Here is a 17,909-nt window from a genome sequence, read left to right on the forward strand (position 1 = left end):
AAGTTGTATCACACAAAGTTGTAACACAAAGTTGTATCATAAAGTTGTATCACAAACTTGTAACACAAAGTTGTAACACATTCTCTCTGTACATGTAGAAGTTGTAACACAAAGTTGTAACACAAAGACAAAGTTGTTACACAAAGTTGTAACACAAAGTTATATCACAAAGTTGTATCACAGAGTTGTAACACAAAGTTGTATCACATTCACTTTCTACATAAGTTCATGTTAGCACAGAGTCAACATACTCTCGGATCCATTTTATTACCCGTGCTTGGATTATGGCTTATTTTGATTTTAGAGTTGGGATGCCATGTGTGTAATCCAGTGGATGTTTAGCTTGTGGCATGCGAGTCATTCCTGCTGTAATGCTTTTGCACCATACAATTTGTAGTCTATAGTCAAGAAGCTTATCTCCTCTTAAGAAGGGGTAGATGACTGTGGATGTCAGAGGGGATCTCGTTGCTGAGGTTGCCGACTCTGCCATCGAATCTTCTTGGGAAGAGGTTTGGCAGGGGTCTCATTGTTGAGGCTGGAATTTGTTGCTATCTTGCATACATGTTGGATGCGATTGCACCTATAGCATTGAGCTTGTAGATAATTAGTATGCAAGTTTGATATTTTTGCATATAGGAGACAGCTGTGATGTTTGGCAGGGGTCTCGTTGTTAAGGCTGGCATTTCTTGCTATGTTGCATACATGTTGGATGCGATTGCAACCATATCATTGAGCTTGTAGATAATTAGTATGCAAGTTTGATATTTTTGCATATAGGAGACGGCTGTGACATTTGGCGGGGGTCTCGTTGTTGAGGCTAGCATTTCTTGCTATCTTCCATACATGTTGGATGCGATTGCACCCGTATCATTGAGCTTGTAGATAATTAGTATGCAAGTTTGATATTTTTGCATATAGGAGATGGCTGTGATGTTTGGCGGAGGCTGCAGACTCTTTTGCCAATTCATCTTGAGTTTTGGCATAGCTTCATGTACTGCTTGTGAATTCATTACATGCTTTGAGAGTATGGAATGAAAGTGTGTGATACTATTTTTTATGCAATCTATGATGTGCCTATGCAAAATCATGTGAGTGCATGTGATGTGTCTAACTATATGCTTATTTGTGGGATTTGATAGGGAAACTAAGACTCAAACATCCCTAATGTGCAAAAAACATGCATCTGCAGTGAGTGTGCATGTAACAATCTAGTGCAAACTATATGTGCAAAAATGTGCATATGCGAGTGAGTGCTTGTGATATAATCTAATCCTAACTAAGGAAGACTTGGTTTTCCAAATCTTCGTTTTTGTCGGGGATGGCTTACGTGTTGATATAGTAGCGCTTCAGTCAGCTACTGTTTATTGTTGTGTTGAATTGGACTCCATCCAATGTTTCAAGCAGCACAGCTCCAATGGGATTCATCTTTCATACTCGGTAGGGTCCTTGACCTAGATACTTCAGTTTCATTTGCCAGTAGATAGTGCTGAAATTTCTTTATACTATACACCATTGCTAGGGCTTCTCTTTCTGTGGTTTATAGTTGATCTCTGCATCATTGAGTTGTACTGGCAAAGTAGACGGGGTAGTCTTTCTTATGTTCACCAAGTTGACAAAGCACACTCCCAATTGCATACTTGGATCCATCAGTATGAACATGAAAACCAATATCCCAATTGGGAGATATAAGGATGGGTGCTGTGATTAGGCACCACTTTAAAAGCTCAAAGGCTTGGTCGCACTCTTCGGTCCATAAGAACTCCACTAATAATTTGTAAAGTGGTGTAGCTATCATGGCATACTACAATATAAATCTTCTATAATAGCCGGCATGTCCCATAAAGACCTGTACACCTTTGGAATTTGTAGGAGCAGGCAATTCCATGATGATTTTGATTTTGTTCATGTCAATTGCAATCCCATGTTGAGAGATGATGTGTCTCAAAACAACTCCGTGGGTGACCATGAGCTGGCATTTTGTTGGATTTAGGGAGATGCCATATTCCTTGCATTTGATTAGTACTTCTTCAAGACATTTGAAGTGAACCTGTTTGTTTGAATGGATGCACAAATCATCCAAGAACACCTGTAAAAACTTATTCAAAAATGACTTGAAAGCTATGAAGATGACTCGCTGGAATGTGGCCGGGGCATTACAAAGGCCGAATGGCATGACATCTTCTCTCCGGCCTTGTTTGATCTTGCTGAGTTGGAGAGTGGGATCATCTTGTAGCCTCTCCGTTTAAAAGCGTCGTTTGAATTCGGTTTGAAGTAGGTCCCATGTGGCACATTCTTCCATGAGAAGGTTGAGGTACCATTCTGACGCTTCATGAGTTAAGGCCATTGGAAACCAAGCCACCTTGGTTTCATGGGATTGATCACCACCTGCTCGACATGCGGCATCAAAATGCTGGAGGAAGTGGGCTGGGTCTCCCCTACCAGTATATTTGGGAAGTTCCAGTTTTCCCAAGGGGCGTCGGTCGTGATTGTTGTTATTTCTTCGATGGAAGAAGTTGTCAGCATTTGCATCAAGCTCGATATCACCATCATGGTCATGATGGCGTCCAGCCATGTTGGGGCATGGAGGAGTTAAAGGGAGTTGTTAAATTTCAGGGGGGGATTCGGGGTAGAGGATTGGCAGTGGCGGTTGTTGTAGTGGAGATATATGCGGATGTGATGAGCGTTGGAGTCAAAGCCGTTGGTCAGAACATAGCTGCATGCAGATTGATTTGCCAAGGGTGTCGCTATCTTAAGTGTGGGTGTGGATGTAACTTTGTTAGGAGAGTGAGAGTGGTGTTAGTTTGTGTACGGACCGTCGTGTTAATAAAGTGCCTAATATTGCCTACGTGTGTAGGGAAATGTGCCGGTGCAGACAAAGCATTAATCGGAGGTCACGGTGTGAAAATACGAGTCAATTAGTGCAAAATGAGGCCCACACGGGGGTGCAAATGAACGAGTGCTAGGGGTGCCGAAATGGTGTGCAATGGGTTGGAAAAATACCCCATAGGTGGTGTTTCCGTTTGTGAAATTTGGGTTCAAACACGGTTTAGTTTGGGTCCCAAACGGATGAATTACGAGGGGGTAAAGGAGGGGTAAGATGTTGGTTTTGGGGGGGGGTGTGTCCTAAGGATGGTGTGAATGGACTTTAGGTCCAACTGAGGGGTTGAAACCAAGTGACTCTAGTTAAGGAAACTAACCTAGATCCTCCCAGTTACTGTAACTGGGAGGTTTGACTAACTATAGTTAGTTACTAACTGAAGAGTTAGTCTAGCCTAATTGAGGGTAATCCTAACCGAACCTAGTCTAACTAACTGAGGGTTGACTAAACTAACCTAACTTCAGTTACTACTAACCTAACCTACGTGAACTAATCTAACCAAGGTTGACTAACTAACCTAGTTATCCTAACCTAACTGTAGTTAATACTAACCGAACTAAGGTTAAAGCTAACCCTAGGGTTAGTTTTAGGTTTTTTTTTTTTTTCTTCGTGGGGGGGGGCTTTCCGACGGCGGCGCCCGGGGGGGGGGGGTGGGTTTTCGCACAAGGGGGGGGGTGCATAGGGGGGGTTGCACGCAGGGGGAGGGTTTGCGCAAGGTGGGTAATGGGAGAGGGGGCGAGGGGTGAGGGGGTACAGGGTGTGAGGGGGTGCGAGGGGTGAGGGGCGGGGGGGGCCTGGGTGAGGGGCGAAGAGCAGGGGGCAGCCGGGGTGGGACAGGGGGCGTAGAGGGGGCAGAAATGGGGGGCGGGGCGGTGGGGCAGGGGAGGATGGCGGGGGGCGAGGGGTGAGTAGGGCGGGGCGATAGGGGAGCGAGGAGCGGGGGGCGGGGGGTGAGAGAGAGGGGGGGCAGAGAGCGGCAGGGTAGGGCACGGGCGCAGGGCGGGGAGGCACGGGCGGGGTGGGCGGTGAGTGGGGCGGCAAGGGGGCAGTGAGTGGGGGCGCTCCGATGGCGCCGCGCATGGGCGGGTGGCACGCTACAAGTAGGGGTGCTCCGGTGGCACCACGGGGCATCTCTGTGGGGCACCGCTGCTGCAGGCTGGCCCGGGGGGGTTACAGAGAGGGGGGTAAAGAGAGGGGAGAGTGGGTAAGGAGGGAGAGAGAGAGGGGTTGGGAAAGAGAGAGAAAGGGGGAGGAATAGAGAGAGAGTAAAGAGAGAGCAGGCGGGAAGGGGGAGAGTGGAGAGAGAAAAGAGAGAGAGGGGGGAAGGGGGAGAGAGGAGAGAGAAAAGAGAGAGAAGGGGATGGGGAGAGAATGATAGAGAGAGAGGGGGGAAGGGGAGAGAGGAGAGAGAAAAGAGAGAGAGGGGAGGAAAGGGGGAGAGAGGAGAGAGAAAAGAGAGAGGGGGATGGGGGGAGAATGAGAGACAAAAGAGAGAGAGGGGGATGGGGAGAGAATAATAGAGAGAGAGGGGGGGAAGGGAGAGAGGAGAGAGAAAAGAGAGAGAGGGGGATGGGGAGAGAATGAGAGAGAGAGAGTAAAGAGAGAGAGGGGGGGAAGGGGGACAGAGGAGAGAGAAAAGAGAGAGAGGGAAAGAGAGAGAGAGAGAAAGAGAGAGAGAGAGAGAAAGTAAGAGAGGGAGAGAAAGAATAAGAGAGAGAAAGGGGGAGGGATAGAGAGAGAAAGAAAGAGAGAGTGAAAGGGGGAGGTGGTGGGGGTGGTGGAAATGGGAGGGGGAGGGGGAGATGGAGGGGGAGGGGGGAGGTGGTGGCGAAAATGGGAGGGGGAGGGGGGAAGGGGGAGGGGGATATGGAGGGGGAGGGGGAGGTGGAAACGGAGGGGGAGGGGGAGATGGAGGGGGAGGGGGGAGGGGGAGGTGGAGATGGAGGGGGAGGGGGAGGTGGAGATGGAGGGGGAGGGGGAGGGGGAGGTGGAAATGGAGGGGGGAGGGGGAGGGGTGGTGGAGATGGGAGGGGGAAAAAAAGAGAGCAAAAAAAACTTGATAGACGGAAATCGAAAAGAAAGGAGAAGTGGTCACCTGAATGCTCTCCAAGTCTTTCTCGATGTAACGGGATTGTTATGGAACAATGGACGGTGGGTGGAAGGCTAGGTTATCACTGCGAGATGGGCTCGAAGTCACTTACAATGTGAGGATGGGAGTAAGGTGGTGGTCAATGGAGAGGGAGGAGTGTCTTGCATGGGGCTCGGAATGAAGAAGAGAATGGAGGCAAAAAGTGAAAGATGAAGAATGAGGGAGTGGAGTTCATTTTTATAGGTTGTCTAAGTTTAGGTTTAGGGTTTAGGTTTAGGGTTTAACCCTAAACTCTTCCCGAGCCATAACTCTTTATGGATAGCTCAGTTTGCTTTTCTAAAAAAAGGTAAAATGATCAAAATTGCAAGCTCTACGCATTCGTGTCCACTACCTAGCCTGATTGTATATCATGTGGCTTCTATTTAAGAAATAAAGAAAATTTCTTAGGGTAGTAACTGAAGGTTGATGCTTGGGGTTGATATGTTTGGCTAGAAATGGAAAAAAATTTTACTCTCCTTGCCCTTGAGTGTTATGTTCGTGAAAGTTCGAAGTAGTTTGTTGTTTTACACATACCTACGTATGTTTACTCACTACTTGAGATGCTAGTCTCCCTGGCAACGGCACCAACTGTTGGCTCTTTCCTACTGCTTTCATAGGAAGAGCTGGGTATTCTATGTTTGCAAGGTTCCGAGGCTTTTTGTCACCTATAGATATATTGGGATTGTCGGTTGTAGTATATGTGTAGCTTAGGATCTCGAGTCATGTTTCGGTGAGAGATGTAGGCTTAAGTGTGGTAAGCAAACAAAGTGCATGCATGTGTAAAAGGAACATAAATCATCTTTGTTGAGGTAATGAAGGCTTTTGCCTTCATTGGGGGTTGTAGGGTTTAGGAGGAGTTTAAGGGTTAGAAGGAGGTTCTAGGGTTAGAAGGTGGTTCTAGGGTTTAGAAGGAGGTTCCAGGGTTTAGAAGGAGGTTCCAGAGTTCAGAAGGAGGTTCCAAGGTTCAGAAGGAGGTTCCAGGGTTCAGAAGGAGTCCAAGGTTAGAAGGAGGATCCAAGGTTCAGAAGGAGGTTCCAGGGTTTAGAAGGAGGTTCCGGGGTTGAGAAGGAGTTCAGGGTTGAGAAGGAGTCTAGGGTTAGAAGGAGGTTCCAAGGTTTAGAAGGAGGTTCCAAGGCTTAGAAGGAGGTTCCAAGGTCAGGGTAGAGTACATGGTGGAGAACTCGTCTCCCTCATAGATCATGGAGTTTAAGGGTTGAGGAACAAAGGGGCTAGGGGAGCACAGGAGTGGGAGAGGAAGAAGGTGTAAGAGCATGGGGGAAAGAAGAGAGAGGAGGGAGGGGGAAGAGGGAGGAGGAGGAGAGAGGAGAAGGAGGAGGAGAGAGGAGGAGGAGGAGGAGGGAGGAGGAGGAGGAAGGAGGAGGAGGGAGGAGGAGAGGGAGAGGGTGGGTTGCAAGGTTGGAGGAGACGGGAGGAGGAGTTGCAAGGTTAGGACATGCTTTTGGACGTGCAATGCAAGGAAACATGGACACTTGAGAAAAATGCTTGGAATACCAAAGTAGACTCAACACAATGCCCCAAAGAGTGTGGGGTTCATTCCATTATGGGGTATTTATACAAGTTGGAGAGCTTCTCTCTCTGCATGTAACACAAAGTTGTATCACACAAAGTTGTAACACAAAGTTGTAACACAAAATTGTATCACAAAGTTGTATCACAAAGTTGTAACACAAAGTTGTAACACATTCTCTCCACAAGTAGAAGTTGTAACACAAAGTTGTATCACAAAGTTGTAACACAAAGTTGTATCACAAAGTTGTAACACAAAGTTGTAACACAAAGTTGTTACACAAAGTTGTAACACAAAGTTGTATCACAAAGTTGTAACACAAAGTTGTAACACAAAGTTGTATCACATTGTCTTTCTACATAAGTTCATGTTGGCACAGAATCAACAATATGTCAATCTGGCTGGAGGTTTGCTTTCCCTAGTAGACCGTCTGAGTTGCTGTGGCTCTCCTTGGGGTGTTGCTGGCAATTCTTGCTCTTCTTCATCAACCTGTTCTATAGATGAGTGTGAAGTCGATGCTTCTATCTCCTGTGTAGGTGAGGTTTTCCATTCTGATTCCTCATCAAAGATTACATCTTTGGAGATAATGACTTTGTGGTTGATGGGATCATACAATTTGTATGCTTTGCTTTCTTCATTGTAGCCAACCATGATGCATTTGTGTGACTTTGCATCCAATTTTCAGTGATGATCATCATGTATGTGATCGGTTCGGTAGGAAGCCGAATAAGCAAGTAGTTAGCTGTTGCTATTCTTTCTGCCCAATACTAATTTGAAGATGCTTTTCACTAAGCATTACTCTAGCACTGTCTGCTAAAGTCCCATTCTTCCTTTCAACTCTTGCATTTTGCTGAGGAGTATCTGCACATGTGAATTGTCTTCATATGCCGTGACTTCTGCAAAAGTTCATGAATGCTAAAGACATGTATTCACCTCCTCTATCTGATCTCATGACCTTGATCTTTCTGCCTGTTTGGTTTTCTACCATGGCTTTGAATTCTTGAAATCTGGAAAACACTTCAGATTTCTCTTTCAGAAAGTAGACCCAACAATATCTGCTGTAGTCATCGATGAAGGTTAAGTAGTAAAGTGAGCCATTGATGTTGTGGGTCTAGGCATAAATCCATACAGCTATATGAATCAAATCAAGAATACCTCATGCACGAGAGGTACTTTTGACAAAGTTGGTTCACTTTTGTTTGCCGAAGCAGCATGCTTCACAATCTTTTCCAAGAAACTGTAGCTTCAGAATCCCAATTGCTATATTTTGATTCCTGAGATTTAACAAGTACTTGAAACTGACATGACCATAGCTCTTGTGCCATTTTGCAGATAGTGGCATCTGTTGCGGTTGAGCTGACATGGCATGCTTATCTGGTACTGTAGCTAGCATTCTGTATAAGCATCCTTCCTTGACACCTTTTGCTACTAGCTGACATCTTTTGGATTTTCTCTGATAGTGCATTCATCATCGTCAAAGATGACTTTGTAATTGTGTTCTGTCATTTGACCTACTGAAAAAAGGTTCTTGCTGAGCTTCGAAACATAGAGCACATCTTTGACTAATCCTTTTATACTAGTCAAATTGTTCATAGGGATAACGTTGTTCCCTTGAAGTGGATTCAATGTATTGTCTGCTGTGTAGATGACATTTTTCTGTCCTTCGAATGGCTTCATTTCTGTGAACCATTCCTGATGATTTGTCCTATGAGATGATGCACCGCTGTTGATGTACGAAGGATCCTATTCCACTTGGTCGACTTGATAGCTGAAATCCTCTTTGGGATTGAAATCTGTGTCTAGGTACACTGTATCAGTCTGATGCAATTCCTCGCTTGCAAGAAACATATTTCCATGTTCATTTGCAAAATGACTATGACTAGAATGTCCACCACAATGATTTCCTCTTTCTCAGGAATTCCCTCGATTACTACTAGATTGACCGCTGCCTTGGTCATATTGCTTCTTGCGGCAATCTCTTTCATAGTGTCCAAACTTGTGATAGTAGTTGCACTGAATGTTTGACACATTGGTGGATGCATTTCCTCGTCCTTGGAATCTTCCTCGATTGGAATGATTTCCTCTTTGCTGATTTTGATGTTGCCGAGGATGATGCTGATGTTGATGTCGATGCTGACTTTGGTTTTGTTGCTGATGATCACTTTTCTGATATGATCTACCTCTGCCTTTGCCTTTGCCTCTATTTGAAGCTGTGAATTCCTGATCATTAGAATGACCTTTATGTGCTTGAATTGCCTGAGTCCTGAGTTCTTCACCAAGTGGAACTGATTGAAGTTCTTCCAGTGTTGGAATTTGCCGTTGGATGGCAATACTTTGGACAACACCTATTTCATTAATTTTGGACTGGTGCACTATCCAAATTCATTTTGTGAGATAATTTTGGATAAAACATTAAAAAAAAAGAGACTCTTATAAAACAAAACATTGAGTCAAAAAGGAAGATTTTAAAAAATCAAATTAGAAAAAATGATGTGAGATGTTATTAAAACTAGAGTACTTTAAACATAGAGGACATCACATTGTTAAAAGAGAAAAACTAAGATTTTAAAAAATCAAATTAGAAAAAATGGTGTGACATGTTATTAAAACTAGAGTACATTTAAAAAAGAGCACATCACATTTGTACAAGAAGTAGGTCATATAACTCAAAGCCATATGGTTTCAAAAAACACCTTACATTAGCTCACAGCCCTAGAAGATCTCATCTTGGTCTCTCTTATCTTCTCAATAACCCAAAGTCTAGAAGATCTCATCATTGGTCTCTCAAAACTAGAGTACATTTAAAAGAGAGCACATCACATTTGTACAAGAAGTAGATCATATAATTCAAAGCCATATGGTGTTAAAAAACACCTTACATTAGCTCCTAGAAGATCTCATCTTGGTCTCTCTTATCTTCTTAATCACCCACAGTCTAGAAGATCTCATCATTGTTCTCTCTTATTTTCTCAATAACCCAATCTTTCACTGCCTCCACATCTGTATCCTCAACATAATTACATGCAAAGAAGTAATTTAAGCAGTCACAAATTATTTCTTTATAATTTCTCTGTGAGGCTCTTATTGTTCTCTTAGCATCCGCATCAAATTGCCCATGACGAGAGCTGTGATAACAAAGGTTACTTAAGAAGTCTAAGAGATCTTGTCATGATTTTATAATATGTCTTAAAAGTCTTTCACTCTCTGCTATCTTGAGAGTCTCCTCCCTCTCTACGTGCCTTTGTGCATCAAATTCCTCTCTCTCCATCTATGTCAAAGGAGAACGTTGTCGAATTCTGGCCTCTCTCTGTGCTCCTTGGTCAGCAATCCATTCTTTGAGACTGTTAATTCTAAACTCCATGTCTTCGAAAATGCCAAGGACATCCATGGGTGGGGAGATGATAAAGAAAGGGATATGGACTAGGATGGAAGAAAGAAGAGAGTGTTTGTGGAAGGACTAGGATGGAAGAATACAAGTTAATGAGAAGCACTAGGATGGATGAAAGAAGAGAGTGTTTGTGGAAGAACTAGGATAGAAGAATACAAGTTACTAGGATGGATGAAAGAAGAGAGTGTTTGTGGAAGGACTAGGATAGAAGAATACAAGTTACTGAGAAGGACTAGGATGTAAGAAATAAGAGAGTGTTTGTGGAAGGACTAGGATGGAAGAATACAAGCGCACTAACGCATGATGTGTTCGCTATGATAAGGATAAGGGTTGGAATAAAGTGAGAGAAGCATTGGGAATGCTCTACTTTAAGTGAGTGGAGACTGTCCAACTGAATAAAATTTTGCAGAGCATTGCGAATGCTATACTTTAAGTGAGTGGAGCATTGGGAATTGATACTTTGGAGTGAAATATATTACAAGTGAGAGAGTAATAGAAAGTGAGGAAAGATGTAAAGTGAAAGACGTATACAAGTTAATCAGAAGGACTAGGATGTAAGAAATAAGAGAGTGTCTTGAAGGGATAGAAAGTGAGGGAAGACGTAAAGTGAAAGACGAATACAAGTTAATCAGAAGGACTAGGATGTAAGAAATAAGAGAGTGTTTGTGGAAGGACTATGATAAGGATAAGGGTTGGAATAAAGTGAGAGAAGCATTGGGAATGCTCTACTTTAAGTGAGTGGAGACTGTCCAACTGAATAAAATTTTGCAGAGCATTGGGAATGCTATACTTTAAGTGAGTGGAGCATTGGGAATTGATACTTTGGGGTGAAATATATTACAAATATTACATCATCACATATTCATATCAAAATTCTCATCATACAAGGTTATATTTTCAAATAATCACATCATCACACATTCATATCATAAAATTGTGTGCATGAAATAAATATATAAATATCATGACTAAATGCCACTTAAGTAATAAGTCACAAATTGGTGTATAATCAACAAAAACTACATCATGATTCATACATTGCAACAAATAAATGTCAACCATAATATTCATGGAATAAACAACATCATGAGAATATGCTCCTCATGCATATATACAAACACAACATCATACATGCATCACAACTCTTCTGATGCTTCTAGTGGAGACTATGGCAACTCTTTTCATGCTTCCAATGGAGGCTGTGGTGCTCTAAATGTACACTCAGTCTCTACTTCTTTTGTAGTATGTAGTGCTTTCAGAGTAGACTCAGTAGCCTCTTCCTTAAATGCAAGCGGAGGCTGTGGCAACTCTTTTGATGCTTCCAGTGGAGGCTTGGTGCTGTAGGTGTACACTGAGTCTCTACTTCTTCTGTAGTGTGCAGTGCTTTCGCAGTAGACTCAGTCTCCTCTTCCTTAAGTGCAAGCTCTGATATTGCTTTAGTTGCACATTGTATTCTAATGGCAGCAATTAGGTCTCAAATGATTTTAGCCCTCAACAATTGTATATCCTCCTCTGAATATTTGAGCTCCAAAGAGTCTTCCGATGAGACCTGTGGCTTAAGTGAGAAAATTTCTTTGAAAATCAACATGCAGTTATAGGCAACTCTCCACCCACAACTATGCCCATCTTCCTGCTCTACTACTAAATGCTTTTGGAAGTCTAGTGAGTCTTTGTACTGTCCTGTTTCTCTGATAGCAGATAGCAACTTCTCAATTGACCTACTCATCATGACATATTAAAAAAACTTAGTGTGTCTATTACATAAGGTACATAATATAGAAGTAACAACAGATTAATAGAATACTTACGTTTGCACTGAGCCATGAAAGCCTGCAATTGAGTTAACAAACCAATAATAGTTGTCTTCAAGGTCCCAAACCACCAGAATCCAATGTTCCCTGCATGAATAATTAAGAACCATTATTATTTAACACAATGTTGCCAGTATAAGATGAAAATAAAGGTTGCCATGATACTTACATCTCGTGATATGCCATAAATAGGACTCGCATGCCATGTAAATGTAAAGGCTATAACCATTTACAAACATCGGCTATCGTCTTTCTGCTATCGCTAAGTATAGGAGAAAGAAGGGAATCCAACATATACACACGGTTTTGTACGGCTCTACAAAATCGTGAGATAACTATACTGCACCAACAAATAAATGAATATTAGCTTATTAGATTTAATCAAAAATCTCAAGTCTCTCTTTCTCTCCGTCCCATGGTGGCTAGGATTTATCATTCTCTCTCTTCATCTCTCTCTCTCTCTCCCTAGGATTTGTACAGAGGATCAGGTAGTTGGCATATTCATGAAGGCATTGGGCGCAGAGAAGCTGCGCAAGTTTAGAGACCCGCTTGGTGTGCAGGAATTGGGATTGAGCTCGAGGGGGATTGTTGAGATGTCGAGCTCCACTCGTGCTTGTTGACTCTGTGCCAACATGAACTTATGAAGAAAGAGAAGGTGTAACAACTTTGTGTTACAACTTTGAGACACGACTTTGTGTTACGACTTTGTGTAACAACTTTGTGTTACGAGTTTGTCTACATGAAGAGAGAGAATGTGTTACGACTTTGTGACACAACTTTGTGTAACAACTGCTTTCGTAGGAAGAGCTGGGTATTCTATGTTGCAGGGTTCTGAGGCTTTTTGTCACCTACAGATATATTGGGATTGTTGTTGTAGTATATGTGTAGCTTAGGACCTCGAGTCATGTTCCGGTGAGAGACGTAGGCTTAAGTGTGGTAAGCAAACAAAGTGCAAGCATGTGTAAAAAGGCACGTAAACCATCGTTGTTGGGGTAATGAAGGCTTTTGCCTTCATTGGGGGTTGTAGGGCTTAGGAGGAGTTTAAGGGTTCAGAAGGAGGTTCTAGGGTTTAGAAAGAGTTCAAGGGTTTAGGAGAAGTTCCAGGGTTTAGAAGGAGGTTCCAAGGTTTAGAAGGAGTCCAGGGTTAGAAGGAGGATTCAAGGTTCAGAGTAGAATACATGGTGGAGAACTCATCTCCCTCGTATATCATGGAGTTTAAGGGTTTTAGGAAAGCATAGGAGTGGGAGAGGAAGAAGGTGTAAGAGCATGGGTGAAAGAAGAGAGAGGAGGAAGGAGGAGGAGGGAAGAGGAGGAGGGAGGGGGAGGAGAGAGGAGGAGGGGGAGGAGGGTGGAGGAGGAGGAGGAGGAGGAGGAGGGAGGAGGAGGAGAAGGAGGAAGGAGGAGGAGGGAGGAGGAGAGGGAGAGGGTGGGTTGCAGGGTTGGAGGAGAGGGGAGAAGGGTTGCAAGGTTAGGACATGCTTTTGGACATGCAGTGCAAGGAAGCATGGACACTTGAGACAAATGCTTGGAATACCAATGTAGACTCAACACAATGCCCCAAGAGTGTGGGCTTCATTCCATTATGGGGTATTTATACAAGTTGGAGAGCTTCTCTCTCTGCATGTAACACAAAGTCGTATCACAAAGTTGTAACACAAAGTTGTATCACAAAGTTGTAACACAAAGTTGTGTCGCAAAGTCGTAACACATTCTCTCTCTTCATGTAGAAGTTGTAACACAAAGTTGTTACACAAAGTTGTGTCACAAAGTCGTAACACATTCTCTCTCTTCATGTAGACAAACTCGTAACACAAAGTTGTTACACAAAGTCGTAACACAAAGTTGTGTCTCAAAGTTGTAACACAAAGTTGTTACACCTTCTCTTTTGTCATAAGTTCATGTTGGCACAGAGTCAACATACTCCCGGATCCATTTTATTACCCGTCCTCGGGTTATGGCTTATTGTGATCACGTACCTGGGTTGCCATGTTTTTGGTCCAATGGCTGTGGAACTTGTGTCGTGCCAGTCGATCCTGCTGTAGAGCCTTAGCACCATACAACTTTTGCGCAGTTTCCAGGTAGCCTGTATCTACCATTTGCTCGAACAGAGATATGTGGCGTGCCTCCAAGAAGATCACTCTTTGATATAGTCGGCTTGTAATCTGAGCATCAATCCGTTCATTGGGATTAAAGCTGAGTGGAGGCAAATGGGAATCAAGGTAACATGGGACCTCCAGAATTAATGCTAATGTTTTGCAGAATATGGCACTTTGGCGAAGGAAGCGATCAATGTTGCCACGCGTTGTTTGTTCATGCTGCTGAAGTGCTCGGATCATGGTGCCTTGGATATTCCATTCTACACCAGAGTAGGGTTCGATCATTGGCCAATTAATGACTCAATCTTCAGCCAAAGTGTGTATGTTGGCTTCCCATTTTTTACGCCGTGGAACTGCATAGAACTTGGGATGGGTTCTGAGACATGGAGGTGCCCGTAAGTACTCCTTTAAGAAGATTACATCAAAGAGCTTGGGACAGCGCCAATCAGGTTGTGGATCCAATTTGCGAATCCAACCTTCACTTATTTGATGCTGACGAAGATTGGTAGGAAAGTTACCCAAGGTCCATCCATCGCGAGTTTTCATATCAGGATATTTGCTCCAAAATTCCTTGATGGGGTTACTGGGAAGTGGTATCTCATCAAAATCATACCCATCATTGGAACTTGGCATGGGTGTACGAATTGGATTATCCGGATCCTGATATTCAAAATCAAATACTGCATCATTTTCTGCTGATGGAAGCACCAGAAGTGTCGGAGGTGATGATGGGGCCGGGAGAGAATCAGGGGACATGGGGGAGAAATATGGCTGAGTGATAGTGGCGGAAGGGGGAGCAGAGGGGAGGGGGGGAAGAAATGGGCAAATGGTTTGAGCAGCTTGGTAATCCTCAAGGGTAGGATTAGCAAGGGAGGGGAAAAAGCTAGGTGTGAGGGGCTCGTAAGTTTGTGACTGTTGGGTAAGTTGAAAATGGTGAGAGGCATGAGCAAAGAGACGATGGAGGGAATAGATGTTAGGATGGAGCTCGGGGAAGGTTAAGAGGGTGGTAGCAGCAAGGGGAAGTGAGGTTATGATGTTGGCAGAAAGAGTGGTTAGATATGGAAAGTTGGATGTGAGATAGGCCTTGTCATCTTCCAACACTTCTTTTTGCTAGTGCGATGGGATGATCAGCTGCATGGGTTGGATGTCGGTTATGTCGTGCCGTGCAAATAGTAGGGATGGCCTTTGTAGCAATGGCAACAAACCTGCAATAACCCTAAGGGGAGGACTACCCATGAGGCAGACATATGCAATGAAAGCGTCCGTCCTGAGTGTTATAAACCCGGCATGTGTAGACAGGCAGAAGATATTCTTCTCATCTTCAGACAAGTCTTGGCAAATTATGCGCAGGGTTTTAATTCCGATGGATCGTTTCCAGTTGATTGTTGGATGAGCAGATATGATCTTGAGTTGGAGTTGCTTCCATTGGATAAGCACGCGTGCGTTGAGGTGATCTTCCACTTGTAGAGCAGCCACAAGCTCTTCGTACACCACGGTTGTGCATTGTAGTGGGGCGTCATTGGTGTTGTCTTCCAATGCCTCATTGTTGTGCACTAGCAATTGGAGTTCAAGCTTGGAGATGGCTATTTTTTGGGAGTGCATCTCATTCATCTTTTCTTTGTACTGATGGTAGATGGTTGTGTATGCCTCCTTAAGCTTTTTCATTTGCAAGGTGACCTTTGCCTGTTGAGGAATGTCTTCAATGGTATTGGACCATTGGTCCAAGAACTGGGCTTGTGAAGTGCTGGCCTCTTGAACAGTAGCAAGTTGGTCTTTTAAGAGTCAGCATTCACTTGTAAGCTCATCAATGCTAAAGGCATGTACTGCCAAAGATTGTTGCATGTCTTCAAGCTTGTCCTTGCAATCCTGAAGCTCTTCTTCTTTGTGAATGAGAGTGAGTCGAGCTTGTGCCACTATCTCTGTTTGTTGCGCATGTGCAGATGTCAGGGAGTTATAGGAGGTCTGTAGGATTGCCATTGCTTTTACTGCTGCAGTCAGCTTTGTTTGACTTTGGTGGAGGCTGGAGGTCACATCCCTTACGGCCTTCTCTTGAGCTTGGAGAGTCTGGTTCATGCGCACTTCTCTACCTCCTTCTCATCTATCTGTGCCCGAAGTGCCTTGACCTCTATGGCGATTGCGTGGAATTGGTCTTCGATTTCTGATGCTGTCTGCCTTTCCAATTCTCTTGCATATGCTTCCTTAGCCAAGCTAGTGAAGAGTTCTGACATTTGGATCATTTGGCTAGCTTGATGTTGGAGAATGACAGACGGTGATGAGGTCTGGCGATATTGCTGATACAAGTTGTGCCCATGTAGCCATCCCGAGGATTCTGTAGTACTTGGGGGAGGTTGTTCCAATGGCATTTCAGTTCCTTGTGTACAATCTGCTGATCTGGCACGAGCTCTCCTTGGGGCTCATCGACTGGCATGGCGTCGATGGGCGGTTCGAGTGCTGATGTGGTCTCAAGCTCTGGTGCTGCTGATCGTTTCTCAGGTTCGGGTGCCAACCTTGTCTCGAGCTGCTGTTGGTGGAGACTTAGTGGTTGCAGTTGTGCACCGAGCTGAAGCATTTCCTGGGGCAATTCTGCAATCCTACTTTCCAGAATAGGAACTTCTGTTAAGGCATCTGTACTTATCAATGTGATAGCTGGAGCAGTTGATGATGGCTCCCATACTGGTGAGAAGGGTATGTCCAAATCCTCAATTGGCTTTGGAGACTGGGGCAGAGTCATTTCTCTTTCTTGTAGTTCTTTTTTGATGATTATAGCCAATAAGTGCGGAATTTTACATTTCTGGCCTGAAGAACCATCGAGTTTTTTGGTAAAGAAAATGACGAAGTGTTGGACCCAGTCTTGTTTGAGCTTCCTACTCAGCAAAACAAATGTGCGGAGTGGAAGGGAGCGTTCCTTGCCGTTCTTTATTCCCAGGATGGTGGAGAGAAATTGTGCTGCTTCTTTGAGGCGAGGGTCAAGGATTGTGCGAAGCAAGATGCCATCTCTATGGATCAGGGTACCCTTGGTGAGGAGAGACTGTACTTCGATAAACTTTGCATCAGCAGACCGTTTAGGGTATTTGCCACCTTGTTTTGGCAGAGAGAAAGCCCTTTGAATGACTGTACTGTCAAGGATAATGTTCAGTGGGCTCTGCTGTACACAGTGATTGTACCGTACTTGCCATCCGTTGCATTGCTGGAGTAGTAAGAGTGGAGAAAGTCCTTGATGTAGGTGGTCATGATAGGACTGTCCTCCAAGGATTTGAGGCTCTCATGCAAATTGCCTAGACCCCGTTGCTCTAAGTAAGATGTTGCTTCCTAGGAAAGAGCATAAGTCGATGTGGGTGGCCAGACAAGTTCCAATGATTGGGCCTTGTTAACGGTTGTGTAAGCTGGCTGTGACTGGGGTGGCATTTGTTCTGCTTGGACATGCACTGAATCTTCTTCGGAGCTATCGCTTTGGACCACGAACGCCTGTGGTCTCCATGGTTAAGAGGATGTAGATGGCTATGAACTTTGGAGGGGGTCCCGTGGTTGAGGCGGTGGGCTCTTTTGGCGCATCCTCTTTAGTGGCGGCATCTTTTCTGAACCTGCATCCATGTACATGTAGTGTACCATTGATCATTAAATTGATTGGCATGCCTGTATGACCTTTCTGTGTGTGTGTGGGAGAGAGATCCTTTTTTTTTTTTGGTTATACATCCTTTGAGAGTGTGGAATGAAAGTGTGGGGTACAATTATTCATGCAATCATCTATGTGTCTAAGCGAAAGCGTGTGAATGCACGTGACCTAGTAGCTAAGTAGGGACTAACTATATGCTTTTTTTGCTGGGATTTTCATAGGGCAGCTAGAACTCATCATCACTTCTGAGCTCTAGGTAAAATCGATTGAGGCTACCTATATGTGCGAAGACGTACATATGCAAGTGAGTGCTCGTGATACAATCTAATCCTAACTAAGGAAGACTTGGTTTCCCAAATCTTCGTTTTTGTTGGGGATGGCTCGCGTGTTGATGTAGTAGCGCTTCAGTCGGCTCCCGTTTATTGTTGTGTTGAATTGGACTCCATCTAGTGTTTCAAGTAGCATAG

The sequence above is a fragment of the Dipteris shenzhenensis genome, chromosome 29 (genome assembly GCF_047967505.1).
Source record: "Dipteris shenzhenensis isolate YYH24624 ecotype China chromosome 29, Dip_SZ_1.0, whole genome shotgun sequence".
Classification (NCBI taxonomy): domain Eukaryota; kingdom Viridiplantae; phylum Streptophyta; class Polypodiopsida; order Gleicheniales; family Dipteridaceae; genus Dipteris; species Dipteris shenzhenensis.